At 46.4% G+C, this 15,963-nt stretch overlaps 14 non-coding genes and 1 pseudogene across 14 annotated transcripts; all 15 read left to right on the top strand.

Annotated features, from left to right (window-relative positions):
- Positions 1–478: 478 nt before the first annotated feature.
- Positions 479–642, top strand: LOC135017302 (U1 spliceosomal RNA). The gene has a single exon (XR_010215132.1). It is a non-coding gene; the product is annotated as a U1 spliceosomal RNA (small nuclear RNA).
- Positions 643–1,614: 972 nt separating this feature from the next.
- LOC135017309 (U1 spliceosomal RNA) lies at positions 1,615–1,778 on the top strand. The gene has a single exon (XR_010215138.1). It is a non-coding gene; the product is annotated as a U1 spliceosomal RNA (small nuclear RNA).
- Positions 1,779–1,930: 152 nt separating this feature from the next.
- Positions 1,931–2,093, top strand: LOC135017373 (U1 spliceosomal RNA). The gene has a single exon (XR_010215201.1). It is a non-coding gene; the product is annotated as a U1 spliceosomal RNA (small nuclear RNA).
- A 670-nt stretch (positions 2,094–2,763) lies between these two features.
- LOC135017485 (U1 spliceosomal RNA) lies at positions 2,764–2,928 on the top strand. The gene has a single exon (XR_010215305.1). It is a non-coding gene; the product is annotated as a U1 spliceosomal RNA (small nuclear RNA).
- Positions 2,929–3,077: 149 nt separating this feature from the next.
- On the top strand, positions 3,078–3,240 carry LOC135017410 (U1 spliceosomal RNA). Its single transcript, XR_010215235.1, has one exon. It is a non-coding gene; the product is annotated as a U1 spliceosomal RNA (small nuclear RNA).
- Positions 3,241–3,914: 674 nt separating this feature from the next.
- LOC135017312 (U1 spliceosomal RNA) lies at positions 3,915–4,078 on the top strand. The gene has a single exon (XR_010215141.1). It is a non-coding gene; the product is annotated as a U1 spliceosomal RNA (small nuclear RNA).
- A 152-nt stretch (positions 4,079–4,230) lies between these two features.
- Positions 4,231–4,377, top strand: LOC135017500 (U1 spliceosomal RNA; annotated as a pseudogene).
- A 690-nt stretch (positions 4,378–5,067) lies between these two features.
- On the top strand, positions 5,068–5,231 carry LOC135017308 (U1 spliceosomal RNA). The gene has a single exon (XR_010215137.1). It is a non-coding gene; the product is annotated as a U1 spliceosomal RNA (small nuclear RNA).
- A 152-nt stretch (positions 5,232–5,383) lies between these two features.
- LOC135017372 (U1 spliceosomal RNA) lies at positions 5,384–5,546 on the top strand. The gene has a single exon (XR_010215200.1). It is a non-coding gene; the product is annotated as a U1 spliceosomal RNA (small nuclear RNA).
- A 670-nt stretch (positions 5,547–6,216) lies between these two features.
- LOC135017484 (U1 spliceosomal RNA) lies at positions 6,217–6,381 on the top strand. The gene has a single exon (XR_010215304.1). It is a non-coding gene; the product is annotated as a U1 spliceosomal RNA (small nuclear RNA).
- Positions 6,382–6,530: 149 nt separating this feature from the next.
- LOC135017409 (U1 spliceosomal RNA) lies at positions 6,531–6,693 on the top strand. The gene has a single exon (XR_010215234.1). It is a non-coding gene; the product is annotated as a U1 spliceosomal RNA (small nuclear RNA).
- Positions 6,694–7,367: 674 nt separating this feature from the next.
- On the top strand, positions 7,368–7,531 carry LOC135017311 (U1 spliceosomal RNA). Its single transcript, XR_010215140.1, has one exon. It is a non-coding gene; the product is annotated as a U1 spliceosomal RNA (small nuclear RNA).
- A 152-nt stretch (positions 7,532–7,683) lies between these two features.
- LOC135017389 (U1 spliceosomal RNA) lies at positions 7,684–7,846 on the top strand. The gene has a single exon (XR_010215214.1). It is a non-coding gene; the product is annotated as a U1 spliceosomal RNA (small nuclear RNA).
- Positions 7,847–8,520: 674 nt separating this feature from the next.
- Positions 8,521–8,684, top strand: LOC135017351 (U1 spliceosomal RNA). The gene has a single exon (XR_010215179.1). It is a non-coding gene; the product is annotated as a U1 spliceosomal RNA (small nuclear RNA).
- Positions 8,685–8,836: 152 nt separating this feature from the next.
- Positions 8,837–8,999, top strand: LOC135017526 (U1 spliceosomal RNA). The gene has a single exon (XR_010215337.1). It is a non-coding gene; the product is annotated as a U1 spliceosomal RNA (small nuclear RNA).
- Positions 9,000–15,963: the final 6,964 nt, after the last annotated feature.

Below are 15,963 nucleotides of genomic sequence, written 5' to 3'. Positions count from 1 at the left end.
CTCTGGAGCTGTTACAGTGCCCAGCTACTGCAAGAAATCAGCTTGAATGCTTCAGGGGCTGGGGCACAGCCAACATGAGCCCCACACCGAAGGAGGGTGGAGGTGTTTAATGTGAACTAGGGGTCATCCAAGCACCGCAAAAGGCCGCCATGCCTTGCACGCCCCTTTTCTCTTTTCATATGCAGACGAGGGTTGAAGCCAACTTTGACCCACTGCTTGGATGACATCACCGTATGCAAATCCATCTGCTGCAGGCCTTCCCCCAGGAATGCTTGCACTAGTTGTTGCATTTGGTTTGTTGTTTGGGGGTGCTTCAGTATTAGGCAGCCTTCTGCCCTCCCATGTTCATCTGAAAATATGTGTTCTCCCTGCAGTTGTTGTCCCCAGATGAGAGTTCCCTTGTGCTGCCTCAGTTGAATCTCCTTTACTTGACAGAGATGTGCCTGAGCAGCGACCCTCCCCAGCCCTATCCCAAATCATACTTATTTTGCATAGGAGATACCATGGTCATGAAGATTGTTCTCCCAGGGTGAGGTTCATTCATTGCATTCTGGGTATGCTGACCCCTGTGATTTCCCCAAATGTGGGAAACTCGACTGCATTATTTGTGGTAGTGGGGGACTGTGTTTGTGCTTTCCTCTGGTCAGCTCTGGTAAAAGTCAGATTTATTTGTCTCAGATCTTCCTCTAGCCTTGTTCTTCTTTCGAGAGTTTCCTTGTGCTGCCTCAGTTGGATCTCTTTCACTTGACAGGGGGGTGCCCGAGCAGCGACCCTCCCCAGCTCTAGCCCAACTCCTACTTACCTGCCAGGTGAGATACTATGATCATGAAGGTGCTTCTCCCAGGGCAAGGCTCACCCATTGCACTCTGATTTCCCCAAATGTGGGAAGCTTGACTGCATAATTTGTGTTTCCCCTGGTCGGCTCTCGTATAATTCAGATCTCTTTGTCTCAGGTCTCTCTCCAGCCTAGTTTGCTGTCTGTTTCCACTTCTTTTTTCATGAGCCCCTCCCTTTTATACCCTTGTGCACTATCCTGACTTCTCCTCCTGTCTGCTTACTTTGTGCCTTCCAATGCACAATGCAAACTACAGGTAGTGCTGCAGGGCCCACACCCTTTTACTTGCCGTACAGAGCAGCTCTGGAGCTGTTACAGTGCCCAGCTGCTGCAAGAAATCAGCTTGAATGCTTCAGGGGCTGGGGCATAGCCAACATGAGCCCCACACCGAAGGAGGGTGGAGGTGTTTAATGCGAACTAGGGGTCATCCAAGCGCCGCAAAAGGCCGCCATGCCCTGCACGCCCCTTTTCTCTTTTCATATGCAGATGAGGGTTGAAGCCAACTTTGACCCACTGCTTGGATGACATCACCGTATGCAAATCCATCTGCTGCAGGCCTTCCCCCAGGAATGCTTGCACTAGTTGATGCATTTGGTTTGTTGTTTGGGGGTGCTTCAGTATTAGGCAGCCTTCTGCCCTCCCATGTTCATCTGAAAATATGTGTTCTCCCTGCAGTTGTTGTCCCCAGATGAGAGTTCCCTTGTGCTGCCTCAGTTGAATCTCCTTTACTTGACAGAGATGTGCCTGAGCAGCGGCCCTCCCCAGCCCTATCCCAAATCATACTTATTTTGCATAGGAGATACCATGGTCATGAAGATTGTTCTCCCACGGTGAGGTTCATTCATTGCATTCTGGGTATGCTGACCCCTGTGATTTCCCCAAATGTGGGAAACTCGACTGCTTTATTTGTGGTAGTGGGGGACTGTGTTTGTGCTTTCCTCTGGTCAGCTCTGGTAAAAGTCAGATTTCTTTGTCTCAGATCTTCCTTTAGCCTTGTTCTTCTTTCGAGAGTTCCCTTGTGCTGCCTCAGTTGGATCTCCTTCACTTGACAGGGGGGTACCCGAGCAGCGACCCTCCCCAGCTCTAGCCCAACTTCTACTTACCTGGCAGGTGAGATACTATGATCATGTAGGTGCTTCTCCCAGGGCAAGGCTCACCCATTGCACTCTGGGTGTGCTGCTCCTGCGATTTCCCCAAATGTGGGAAACTTGACTGCATAATTTGTGTTTCCCCTGGTCGGCTCTCGTATAATTCAGATCTCTTTGTCTCAGGTCTCTCTCCAGCCTAGTTTGCTGTCTGTTTCAACTTCTCTTTTCTTGAGCCGCTCCCTTCTATGCCCTTGCGCACTATCCTGACTTCTCCCGTCTGCTTACTTTGTGCCTTCCATTGCACAGTGCAAACTACAGGTAGTGCTGCAGGGCCCACACCCTTTTACTTGCCGTTCAGAGCTGCTCTGGAGCTGTTACAGTGCCCAGCTGCTGCAATAAATCAGCTTGAATGCTTCAGGGGATGGGGCATGGCCAACATGAGCCCCACACCAAAGGAGGGTGGGGTGTTTAATGCGAACTAGGGGTCATCCAAGCACCGCAAAAGGCCGCCATGCCCTGCACGCCCCTTTTCTCTTTTCATATGCAGATGAGGGTTGAAGCCAACTTTGACCCACTGCTTGGATGACATCACCGTATGCAAATCCGTCTTCTGCAGAACTTCCCCCAGGAATGCTTGCACTAGTTGTTGCATTTGGTTTGTTGTTTGGGGGTGCTTCAGTATTAGGCAGCCTTCTGCCCTCCCATGTTCATCTGAAAATATGTGTTCTCCCTGCAGTTGTTGTCCCCAGATGAGAGTTCCCTTGTGCTGCCTCAGTTGAATCTCCTTTACTTGACAGAGATGTGCATGAGCAGCGGCCCTCCCCAGCCCTATCCCAAATCATACTTATTTTGCATAGGAGATACCATGGTCATGAAGATTACTCTCCCAGGGTGAGGTTCATTCATTGCATTCTGGGTATGCTGACCCCTGTGATTTCCCCAAATGTGGGAAACGTGACTGCTTTATTTGTTGGTAGTGGGGGACTGTGTTTGTGTTTTCCTCTGATCTCTGGTAAAAGTCAGATTTCTTTGTTTCAGATCTTCCTCTAGCCTTGTTCTTCTTTCGAGAGTTTCCTTGTGCTGCCTCAGTTGGATCTCCTTCACTTGACAGGGGGGTGCCCGAGCAGCGACCCTCCCCAGCTCTAGCCCAACTCCTACTTACCTGCCAGGTGAGATACTATGATCATGAAGGTGCTTCTCCCAGGGCAAGGCTCACCCATTGCACTCTGGGTGTGCTGCCCCTGCGATTTCCCCAAATGTGGGAAACTTGACTGCATAATTTGTGTTTCCCCTGGTCAGGTCTCGTATAATTCAGATCTCTTTGTCTCAGGTCTCTCTCCAGCCTAGTTTGCTGTCTGTTTCCACTTCTCTTTTCTTGAGCCGCTCCCTTCTATGCCCTTGCGCACTATCCTGACTTCTCCTCCTTTCTGCTTACTTTGTGCCTTCCAACGCACAATGCGAACTACAGGTAGTGCTGCAGGGCCCACACCCTTTTACTTGCCTTACAGAGCAGCTCTGGAGCTGTTACAGTGCCCAGCTGCTGCAAGAAATCAGCTTGAATGCTTCAGGGGCTGGGGCATAGCCAACATGAGCCCCACACCGAAGGAGGGTGGAGGTGTTTAATGCAAACTAGGGGTCAGCCAAGTGCTGCAAAAGGCCACCATGCCCTGCACGCCCCTTTTCTCTTTTCATATGCAGACGAGGGTTGAAGCCAACTTTGACCCACTGCTTGGATGACATCACCATATGCAAATCTATCTGCTGCAGGCCTTCCCCCAGGAATGCTTGCACTAGTTGTTGCATTTGGTTTGTTGTTTGGGGGTGCTTCAGTATTAGGCAGCCTTCTGCCCTCCCATGTTCATCTGAAAATATGTGTTCTCCCTGCAGTTGTTGTCCCCAGATGAGAGTTCCCTTGTGCTGCCTCAGTTGAATCTCCTTTACTTGACAGAGATGTGCCTGAGCAGCGGCTTTCCCCAGCCATATCCCAAATCATACTTATTTTGCATAGGAGATACCATTGTTATGAAGATTGTTCTCCCAGGGTGCGGTTCATTCATTGCACTCTGGGTATGCTGACCCCTGTGATTTCCCCAAATGTGGGAAACTCGACTGCATTATTTGTGGTAGTGGTGGACTGTGTTTGTGCTTTCCTCTGGTCAGCTCTGGTAAAAGTCAGATTTCTTTGTCTCAGATCTTCCTCTAGCCTTGTTCTTCTTTCGAGAGTTCCTTTGTGCTGCCTCAGTTGGATCTCCTTCACTTGACAGGGGGGTGCCCGAGCAGCGACCCTCCCCAGCTCTAGCCCAACTCCTACTTACCTGCCAGGTGAGATACTATGATCATGAAGGTGCTTCTCCAAGGGCAAGGCTCACCCATTGCACTCTGGGTGTGCTGCTCCTGCGATTTCCCCAAATGTGGGAAACTTGACTGCATAATTTGTGTTTCCCCTGGTCAGGTCTCGTATAATTCTGATATCTTTGTCTCAGGTCTCTCTCCAGCCTAGTTTGCTGTCTGTTTCCACTTCTCTTTTCTTGAGCCGCTCCCTTCTATGCCCTTGCGCACTATCCTGACTTCTCCTCCTTTCTGCTTACTTTGTGCCTTCCAACGCACAATGCGAACTACAGGTAGTGCTGCAGGGCCCACACCCTTTTACTTGCCTTACAGAGCAGCTCTGGAGCTGTTACAGTGCCCAGCTGCTGCAAGAAATCAGCTTGAATGCTTCAGGGGCTGGGGCATAGCCAACATGAGCCCCACACCGAAGGAGGGTGGAGGTGTTTAATGCAAACTAGGGGTCAGCCAAGTGCCGCAAAAGGCCACCATGCCCTGCACGCCCCTTTTCTCTTTTCATATGCAGACGAGGGTTGAAGCCAACTTTGACCCACTGCTTGGATGACATCACCATATGCAAATCCATCTGCTGCAGGCCTTCCCCCAGGAATGCTTGCACTAGTTGATGCATTTGGTTTGTTGTTTGGGGGTGCTTCAGTATTAGGCAGCCTTCTGCCCTCCCATGTTCATCTGAAAATATGTGTTCTCCCTGCAGTTGTTGTCCCCAGATGAGAGTTCCCTTGTGCTGCCTCAGTTGAATCTCCTTTACTTGACAGAGATGTGCCTGAGCAGCGGCCCTCCCCAGCCCTATCCCAAATCATACTTATTTTGCATAGGAGATACCATGGTCATGAAGATTGTTCTCCCACGGTGAGGTTCATTCATTGCATTCTGGGTATGCTGACCCCTGTGATTTCCCCAAATGTGGGAAACTCGACTGCTTTATTTGTGGTAGTGGGGGACTGTGTTTGTGCTTTCCTCTGGTCAGCTCTGGTAAAAGTCAGATTTCTTTGTCTCAGATCTTCCTTTAGCCTTGTTCTTCTTTCGAGAGTTCCCTTGTGCTGCCTCAGTTGGATCTCCTTCACTTGACAGGGGGGTACCCGAGCAGCGACCCTCCCCAGCTCTAGCCCAACTTCTACTTACCTGGCAGGTGAGATACTATGATCATGTAGGTGCTTCTCCCAGGGCAAGGCTCACCCATTGCACTCTGGGTGTGCTGCTCCTGCGATTTCCCCAAATGTGGGAAACTTGACTGCATAATTTGTGTTTCCCCTGGTCGGCTCTCGTATAATTCAGATCTCTTTGTCTCAGGTCTCTCTCCAGCCTAGTTTGCTGTCTGTTTCAACTTCTCTTTTCTTGAGCCGCTCCCTTCTATGCCCTTGCGCACTATCCTGACTTCTCCCGTCTGCTTACTTTGTGCCTTCCAATGCACAATGCAAACTACAGGTAGTGCTGCAGGGCCCACACCCTTTTACTTGCCGTTCAGAGCTGCTCTGGAGCTGTTACAGTGCCCAGCTGCTGCAATAAATCAGCTTGAATGCTTCAGGGGATGGGGCATGGCCAACATGAGCCCCACACCAAAGGAGGGTGGGGTGTTTAATGCGAACTAGGGGTCATCCAAGCACCGCAAAAGGCCGCCATGCCCTGCACGCCCCTTTTCTCTTTTCATATGCAGATGAGGGTTGAAGCCAACTTTGACCCACTGCTTGGATGACATCACCATATGCAAATCCGTCTTCTGCAGAACTTCCCCCAGGAATGCTTGCACTAGTTGTTGCATTTGGTTTGTTGTTTGGGGGTGCTTCAGTATTAGGCAGCCTTCTGCCCTCCCATGTTCATCTGAAAATATGTGTTCTCCCTGCAGTTGTTGTCCCCAGATGAGAGTTCCCTTGTGCTGCCTCAGTTGAATCTCCTTTACTTGACAGAGATGTGCATGAGCAGCGGCCCTCCCCAGCCCTATCCCAAATCATACTTATTTTGCATAGGAGATACCATGGTCATGAAGATTACTCTCCCAGGGTGAGGTTCATTCATTGCATTCTGGGTATGCTGACCCCTGTGATTTCCCCAAATGTGGGAAACGTGACTGCTTTATTTGTTGGTAGTGGGGGACTGTGTTTGTGTTTTCCTCTGATCTCTGGTAAAAGTCAGATTTCTTTGTTTCAGATCTTCCTCTAGCCTTGTTCTTCTTTCGAGAGTTTCCTTGTGCTGCCTCAGTTGGATCTCCTTCACTTGACAGGGGGGTGCCCGAGCAGCGACCCTCCCCAGCTCTAGCCCAACTCCTACTTACCTGCCAGGTGAGATACTATGATCATGAAGGTGCTTCTCCCAGGGCAAGGCTCACCCATTGCACTCTGGGTGTGCTGCCCCTGCGATTTCCCCAAATGTGGGAAACTTGACTGCATAATTTGTGTTTCCCCTGGTCAGGTCTCGTATAATTCAGATCTCTTTGTCTCAGGTCTCTCTCCAGCCTAGTTTGCTGTCTGTTTCCACTTCTCTTTTCTTGAGCCGCTCCCTTCTATGCCCTTGCGCACTATCCTGACTTCTCCTCCTTTCTGCTTACTTTGTGCCTTCCAACGCACAATGCGAACTACAGGTAGTGCTGCAGGGCCCACACCCTTTTACTTGCCTTACAGAGCAGCTCTGGAGCTGTTACAGTGCCCAGCTGCTGCAAGAAATCAGCTTGAATGCTTCAGGGGCTGGGGCATAGCCAACATGAGCCCCACACCGAAGGAGGGTGGGGGTGTTTAATGCGATCTAGGGGTCATCCAAGCAGCGCAAAAGGCCGCCATGCCCTGCACGCCCCTTTTCTCTTTTCATATGCAGATGAGGGTTGAAGCCAACTTTGACCCACTGCTTGGATAACATCGCCATATGCAAATCCATCTGCTGCAGGCCTTCCCCCAGGAATGCTTGCACTAGTTGTTGCATTTGGTTTGTTGTTTGGGGGTGCTTCAGTATTAGGCAGCCTTCTGCCCTCCCATGTTCATCTGAAAATATGTGTTCTCCCTGCAGTTGTTGTCCCCAGATGAGAGTTCCCTTGTGCTGCCTCAGTTGAATCTCCTTTACTTGACAGAGATGTGCCTGAGCAGCGGCCCTCCCCAGCCATATCCCAAATCATACTTATTTTGCATAGGAGATACCATTGTTATGAAGATTGTTCTCCCAGGGTGCGGTTCATTCATTGCACTCTGGGTATGCTGACCCCTGTGATTTCCCCAAATGTGGGAAACTCGACTGCATTATTTGTGGTAGTGGTGGACTGTGTTTGTGCTTTCCTCTGGTCAGCTCTGGTAAAAGTCAGATTTCTTTGTCTCAGATCTTCCTCTAGCCTTGTTCTTCTTTCGAGAGTTCCTTTGTGCTGCCTCAGTTGGATCTCCTTCACTTGACAGGGGGGTGCCCGAGCAGCGACCCTCCCCAGCTCTAGCCCAACTCCTACTTACCTGCCAGGTGAGATACTATGATCATGAAGGTGCTTCTCCCAGGGCAAGGCTCACCCATTGCACTCTGGGTGTGCTGCCCCTGCAATTTCCCCAAATGTGGGAAACTTGACTGCATAATTTGTGTTTCCCCTGGTCGGCTCTCGTATAATTCAGATCTCTTTGTCTCAGGTCTCTCTCCAGCCTAGTTTGCTGTCTGTTTCCACTTCTATTTTCTTGAGCCCCTCCCTTCTATACCCTTGTGCACTATCCTGACTTCTCCTCCCGTCTGCTTACTTTGTGCCTTCCAATGCACAATGCAAACTACAGGTAGTGCTGCAGGGCCCACACCCTTTTACTTGCCTTACAGAGCAGCTCTGGAGCTGTTACAGTGCCCAGCTGCTGCAAGAAATCAGCTTGAATGCTTCATGGGATGGGGCATGGCCAACATGAGCCCCACACCAAAGGAGGGTGGGGGTGTTTAATGCGATCTAGGGGTCATCCAAGCAGCGCAAAAGGCCGCCATGCCCTGCACGCCCCTTTTCTCTTTTCATATGCAGATGAGGGTTGAAGCCAACTTTGACCCACTGCTTGGATAACATCGCCATATGCAAATCCATCTGCTGCAGGCCTTCCCCCAGGAATGCTTGCACTAGTTGTTGCATTTGGTTTGTTGTTTGGGGGTGCTTCAGTATTAGGCAGCCTTCTGCCCTCCCATGTTCATCTGAAAATATGTGTTCTCCCTGCAGTTGTTGTCCCCAGATGAGAGTTCCCTTGTGCTGCCTCAGTTGAATTTCCTTTACTTGACAGAGATGTGCCTGAGCAGCGGCCCTCCCCAGCCCTATCCCAAATCATACTTATTTTGCATAGGAGACACCATGGTCATGAAGATTGTTCACCCAGGGTGAGGTTCATTCATTGCATTCTGGGTATGCTGACCCCTGTGATTTCCCCAAATGTGGGAAACTCGCCTGCATTATTTGTGGTAGTGGGGGACTGTGTTTGTGTTTTCCACTGGTCAGCTCTGGTAAAAGTCAGATTTCTTTGTCTCAGATCTTCCTCTAGCCTTGTTCTTCTTTCGAGAGTTCCATTGTGCTGCCTCAGTTGGATCTCCTTCACTTGACAGGGGGGTGCCCGAGCAGCGACCCTCCCCAGCTCTAGCCCAACTCCTATTTACCTGCCAGGTGAGATACTATGATCTTGAAGGTGCTTCTCCCAGGGCAAGGCTCACCCATTGCACTCTGGCTGTGCTGCCCCTGCGATTTCCCCAAATGTGGGAAACTTGACTGCATAATTTGTGTTTCCCCTGGTCGGCTCTCGTATAATTCAGATCTCTTTGTCTCAGGTCTCTCTCCAGCCTAGTTTGCTGTCTGTTTCCACTTCTCTATTCTTGAGCCGCTCCCTTCTATGCCCTTGCGCACTATCCTGACTTCTCCCGTCTGCTTACTTTGTGCCTTCCAACGCACAATGCGAACTACAGGTAGTGCTGCAGGGCCCACACCCTTTTATTTGCCTTACAGAGCAGCTCTGGAGCTGTTACAGTGCCCAGCTGCTGCAAGAAATCAGCTTGAATGCTTCAGGGGCTGGGGCATAGTCAACATGAGCCCCACACCGAAGGAGGGTGGAGGTGTTTAATGCGAACTAGGGGTCATCCAAGCGCCGCAAAATGCCGCCATGCCCTGCATAACCCTTTTCTCTTTTCATATGCAGATGAGGGTTCCAGCCAACTTTGGCCCACTGCTTGGATGACATCACCGTATGCAAATTCGTCTCCTGCAGACCTTCCCCCAGGAATGCTTGTACTAGTTATTGCATATGGTTTGATATTTGATGGTGCTTCAGTATTAGGCAGCCTTCCGCCCTCCCATGTTCATCTGAAAAGATGTGGTCTCCCTGCAGTTGTTGTCCCCAGACGAGAGTTCCCTTGTGCTTCCTCAGTTGAATCTCCTTAACTTGACGGGGGAGGGGCTGCCCGAGCAGCCACCCTCCCCAGCCCTATCCCAACTCATACTTATTTTGCATATGAGATCTCTATATCATGAAGATTGTTCTCACAGGGTGAGGTTCATCCATTATATTTTAAAATAGGAAGGTTCAAATTACATATTTGAATTGCATCTATGTGCTGGATTCAAATGTCCCCCCCCTTCCTTTCTCAATTGTGCCCATCAGCAGCTATTCTAAGGTTGCTGCCAATGGGTGTGACACATTAATTTCTTCTGTGGGGTACACTGGACTCCACAAGGATTCACATTGGGGTGTAGAGTAGGATCTTGATCTGAGGCACCAACCGGCTCAAAGCTTTTGACTGTTCCCAAGATGCTCAGCGCATTCTCCTCTATAACCCCGCTTCCATGAACAGGGAGCTCAGTTTGTAGTTGTTGCCTTCAGTAGCAGGCCACTTAACAGGGGCCTGCCTCAAGCAGCCTATTCTTAGCTATTAATTTTGACAAGAAAAGAAGAACTTTTTTTATGAGAATCTACAAGGGCTGCAGCAGGCTAGGTCTAATAGACATCTTTACTGCAGCTTCATCACTCCCAGCGGCACTGTATACTCCCGTGCCCTGGTTGCTGGGTCACTGCAGCGGAGGCTCCGGTTTCTTCCTAAGGTCAGTCACACACAATGTAACACCCCGGTATAACAAGTGTGTAAACTATGTGGAACAGGTCAGGGATACCTTGATGGACTATTCCTCCTTCAGCAGCAGCTCTTCTCTATTCCTGGCAGAGAGGCAAGGTTTCCCCAGACACAAAGAAAGGCAGGCAGGGCTTTGTATGAAAGAATAAATGGTTTACCACATAACTCAGAAAAGGAACTGATTACAGTAGGGAAGGGAAAGATTTGATTCAAGCAACTTAAACACAGACACCATATACACTTTAAGTCATTACACAAATGGTAATATAACTAAATCTGAGATTAATACTATGTTGCTTAGTAATAGAAATCAACTTATGCAGACAATATTTAAGTCCCAGATAACATTGGTGTCACTGCAGGGAGTCTCTATGTGCACGTTGGGGCCCGGTTATGTTGTTACATAGTTATATGCAGCTATTGTCTCCTTTAGCTGTGAACAAAATATTGTAGCTCTGTGTAGTAAAGATGATTGTTTAAAACAAACTGGAGCTGCTTCCCATGTAAATCGCTGCATAGGTATAGTAAATATAGGATAATGTCCTTTGCAGTGGAGTAGGTTTCAGTATAAATATGGATTTATCTCACCCAGTCAATAGATGTTTCTGAGGCAGTTTCCCCTCAGATGTAGGCCAGTCAGCATTGGTATAAAGGCTTTATACTCTCCTGTCTCTGACACTTGCTGTGCACTCTCTTGGCTGAGAGTGTCATGGCGTTCTTACTTGTTAATTGCTGCACTTCCACTGCTGTATTTTGCACTACTGCTTACTCTCTCATGCAATTTTCAGCTTATTTGTCTCCCCTCTCTCAGCTGCTCATCTCTGCGTAATGGCGTCGCCAGCTCTTTCCTCACCATGGCTCCAACTGACTTCTCAAACTGCTGTTCAATTTTCTTTTAAATAAACTTTATTTAAAATGGCACAGGCAACTACACTGTTGTCAAAAATGTCCTTGTTGTTATGGGATATCACACGTGCCCCCCCCCAAAAACATGCGTGTCCTCACGCATTTTGGTTTTATCCCTATATAAACTTCTCACTATATCCAGTCACATTCATTAGTGAACACAGATTATGTCTGAAACATTAACATTTATCAACATTTTTAACATCAGTATCTGATAGGTATAATTCCTTTTGTGCTATAGTACATTAACACATGCTCCTGGAGCAATCGGTTGAAATCTGGACAGTATATGGTCTTGAAAAGTTTGTCTAGGAAACCTCAACCCCCCTGCCATGGATGAGTATTGAACTCTTTCTAAACTGTCTTTGGGACATGCTGTACAAAACTGCAGCTGACTATGGTGGTTTTCTGTTTTGCAAGCCCTAGTCTTCTTGCCTCCTTGTCGGTGACAAACCACCTTAGTCTGCTGTAAATACATTTTATGAGCCTCTTCCATTCCATCTTGGGATTCAGTATCACAGCTGGTTTGGGACAATGGATTCTGGAGAGAAAGAGGCAGCAAGGTTCTTCTTACAGAACAGGTTGGACAGTTTCGGCACCATCTCTTGATGTCTTCCCTCATTTCAACCCAAAAGAACTTTTTCCAGATGCTTGTTTCCATCCTTTTGCACCCAGGGTGACCTGACTTGTCGTGATATTCTTCAAGCACATAACAAGCACTTTGTCTTGGAATTACAAGTTGACTGATCCTATAATGAGTATTAGGATCCACACTACATCGAACCAACTGTCCTTTCTCTTCAAACAGCCTTTCTCGCTGTCTCAACAACTTCAGGAGTTCTGGCGAGGATTCTTGCCTTTGTCGCTTGGTCAGGTATTTCCCAATCTTCAGTAAGGCTTTGAGGTGTCTTATCATCTGACTTTTATCTTGCAGGTGGTCAAAACTGGTTCCTTGAATAGGTTGCTCACAGTTTCTAGAACTGGATGCTATATTATTCATGCCTAACATTGAAGCATTCTTTCGGATAATCTGGACACTGGAGATGGGCATTTCTATCATTATTTGGCTAGCCTTATTTTTTTCATGTTCCTCTCTTACAGATAATTCTGTTATCATTCTTCCCTTTTGTTTGGCTATCCCAGGTTGAAGGCCTTGTTTCTCCTGGAGCTTGTCAGTTTGAAACTCTCCTTGGAGTGCTGCTACGAGCTCCTCACAGCAGTTCCGCAACACATTCATGCCCACTATCACTGGAGGCAATCCATCATCTTGGGCAGTGGTGATGATGAAGCCTTGCTGTGGTAGCACTGTTCGTCCGATTTGAATTTCAGCTTCCCAGTATCCTTTGCAAGGGATGCAGTGCCCATTGCTTGCAATCGGGTTTATCAATGTGGAAGTTGACGGAAACATCTGTTCCTCAGTCCAATGCTGCTCAAACTGTGTTGCTTGTATTGTGGTCACTTGTGATCCAGTGTCTAAGAGAGCGGGCATTGAGACTCCATTGATGCAAACTTGAACCACCGGGCATTGGCTAACATAACGGGTTAACCACATGAATTTGGAGTTTAAATGATCTGGCTGCTCAAATTCTCTCTTAATTTGTCCGCTTCCTTCACAGCTTTGAAAAATGGGTCGCCTTTGGGAGGCAAAGTGGCTGGAAAAAAGTGTCTCCCTGTTTCTATGTAGGTCCCATTGGGAACTGTTCAGTGGTCTCCTCTCCTGGCACCATTCCATTTCTTCATGGAGCAGTGCCTGCTGTCTCTTCAGAATCTGCAGGTCTCTGCGCATCTCTGTCACACCACGTGTCAGTTCAGCCAGCAGACTTCGTAACTCACTAGAAGAGTCAAATATGCATGTCTTTGAACATGGCACTGTCACTCCTTTTACTGTAGGTGGGTAAGTAGCTCCTTTAAAACTTGACTCCTGGGCATCAGAATTCTCTTGATACCGTGGCATCTCTGGAATAGACTCTTGTGGAACAGCCCCTGAAGTAAGACTGGAGCCTAGAACTTTAATCGCAGCCTCTTTAAAATCCAGGAATGTGCTTCCAGGCTTCTGCAATCTCAATAGTCGCAGCTGAGTTTTTACAAATTCGCCCCTTGCAACTTCAGTGAACTGGTCCAATAACATTTTCTCTTTGTCATGCACTTCCTCAGGGTCTGCTTGCTGAACATCTCTGAGTGCTTCCTGAAAGCTGAGGGCATAGCCCGTGAGTGACTCTCCTGGTTGTTGCTTTCGAGCAAAGAAGTGCATTTTAAGTTCTGACACTGTCCTTGTGTCAAATGTGGTAGCAAGCCTGTTGAGGATCTGGTCCACAGTCTTCTTCTCTTCAGTAGGCCAGGAAGTAACCTCTCTAAGTGCAAGCCCTTTCAACTGTCCCATCAAGATCTCCACCTTTTGCTGCTCTTTCAGCGGGTACAGACGAAACAAAGACTGCAGTAGTATCCTCATCAGTTTATTTTTGTCAATTACCATTTTAATAATCGGGTAAAGAAAATTAAGTGGATTTTTGAAAGAAAACAATACTGTCAATATACTATTAAAACAAATTAAAATGGTAAAAGTTATTGTACTTTAAGTAAAAATAAAAGAGCAAAAATATCAATCCCAGTTTTGGATTACTTTAATTAACAAAAAAAAATGCATATAGCAGAGGATAGTTTCAATCTGCCTACCTCTGGGCTATGGACCCAGCATGCTTCCATTACAGTACTCTGCTGCACATGTAATTGCAAGAGATCCTGAAGCACTCACTCATCATGGGAAAGTACCAATGTGTTTCTTCATTGGTTGATGGAAGAAACATCTTACAAAAACTCTCCAGATTATTGACTATTTAAAGTTTTTCTTGGAAACGTTCTAGATGAATGCTTATCAGCCTTTGTCAGTATGTACTTTTGCAAAGTGTCGCTGTGGCGCAATCAGTTAGTGTGTAAGGCTATTAACCAAAAGGTTGGTGGTTCAATCCCACCCAGGGACGTAATTGACCTTGTTATCAGATTTTGGTGATCTTTAAGTAGACAAGTCAAAATTTCAAAAACCCCTCTTATGGTGTAGGGTACCTGGCCTTCTCTGATGTAATCAGAGTTAGATTTGATTCAGTGATTTTATAAAAACAGCTAGGAAGCACAATTTAGCAGTGGTTTGCAGAGAAAAAGAAATATGCTGGCAAAAAAATCCAATTGAGTGATTAAACAGCTCTTCATTTTCTGGCTTTACTTTTATGCTAACAAATTTGTTCTCTGAAAAGTTTCCACAAAGCCAAATATCTGATTAACATCTTTGTAGGGATGGTTTTTCACCTATTACTAAATTAAACTTGCTTCATTGGAAAGGCAGCAAGATGCATCCTCATTTCAATATCTACTGAAATAATACAGGTTGACACCAGGAAACATTAACGCCACTGCATCCTTGCTGCTTTCTCATGTGGAAGTCTGTTTAATGTGAAAACAAGGTGATATCTAATTAGCACACAGGTAAGGAATTAAGAAAATCTTTATTTAAGGGTGAAGATGTTTCTCACAAAATCGTTGCCCCAATGCATCATTGAAATTCAAGCTGGAAAGATGATTTTAATATATCACTTGTACATTTTGTATTGCTCTTCTGGTGACAATGTAGTTTGTTTTTGTCAATTACCATTTTAATAATAGGGTAAAGAAAATTAAGTGGATTTTTGAAAGAAAACAATACTGTCAATATACTATTAAAACAAATTAAAATGGTAAAAGTTATTGTACTTTAAGTAAAAATAAATGCTAAAATATCAATCCCAGTTTTGGATTACTTTAATGAACAAAAAAAAATGCATATAGCAAAGGATAGTTTCAATCTGCCTACCTCTGGGTTATGGACCCAGCATGCTTCCATTACAGTACTCTGCTGCACATGTAAGTGCAAGAGATCCTGAAGCACTCACTCATCATGCGAAAGTACCAATGTGTTTCTTCATTGGTTGCTGGAAGAAACATCTTACAAAAACTCTCCAGATTATTGACTTTTTAAAGTTTTTCTAGGAAACGTTCTAGATGAATGCTTATTAGTCTTTGTCAGTATTTACTTTTTGCAAAGTGTCTCTGTGGCGCAATCGGTTAGTGTGTTCAGCTATTAATCAAAAGGTTGGTGGTTCAATCCCACCCAGGGACGTGATTGACCTTGTGATCAGATTTTGGTGATATTTAAGTAGACAAGTCAAAATTGCAAACCCCCTCTTATGGTGTAGGGTACCTGGCCTTCTCTGATGTAATCAGAGTTAGATTTGATTAAGTGATTTTATAAAAAAACAGCTAGGAAGCACAATTTAGCAGTGAGTTGCAGAGAAAAAGAAAAATGCTGGCAGAAAAATCCAATTGAGTGATTAAACAGCTCTTCATTTTCTGGCTTTATTTTTATGATAACAAATTTGTTCTCTGAAAAGTGTCCACAAAGCCAAGTATCTGATTAACATCTTTGTAGGGATGGTTTTTCACCTATTACTAAATTAAACTTGCTTCATTGGAAAGGCAGCAAGATGCATCCTCATTTCAATATCTACGGAAATAATACAGGTTGACACCATGAAACATTAACGCCACTGCATCTTTGCTGTTTTCTCATGTGGAAGTCTGTTTAATGTGAAAACAAGGTGATATCTAATTAGCACACAGGTAAGGAATTAAGAAAATCTTTATTTAAGGGTGAAGATGTTTCTCACAAAATCGTTGCCCCAATGCATCATTGAAATCCAAGCTGGAAAGATGATTTTAATATAT

The sequence above is a fragment of the Pseudophryne corroboree genome, unplaced genomic scaffold (genome assembly GCF_028390025.1).
Source record: "Pseudophryne corroboree isolate aPseCor3 unplaced genomic scaffold, aPseCor3.hap2 scaffold_316, whole genome shotgun sequence".
NCBI lineage: Eukaryota > Metazoa > Chordata > Amphibia > Anura > Myobatrachidae > Pseudophryne > Pseudophryne corroboree.
This window is presented reverse-complemented; position numbering and strand designations above follow the sequence as displayed.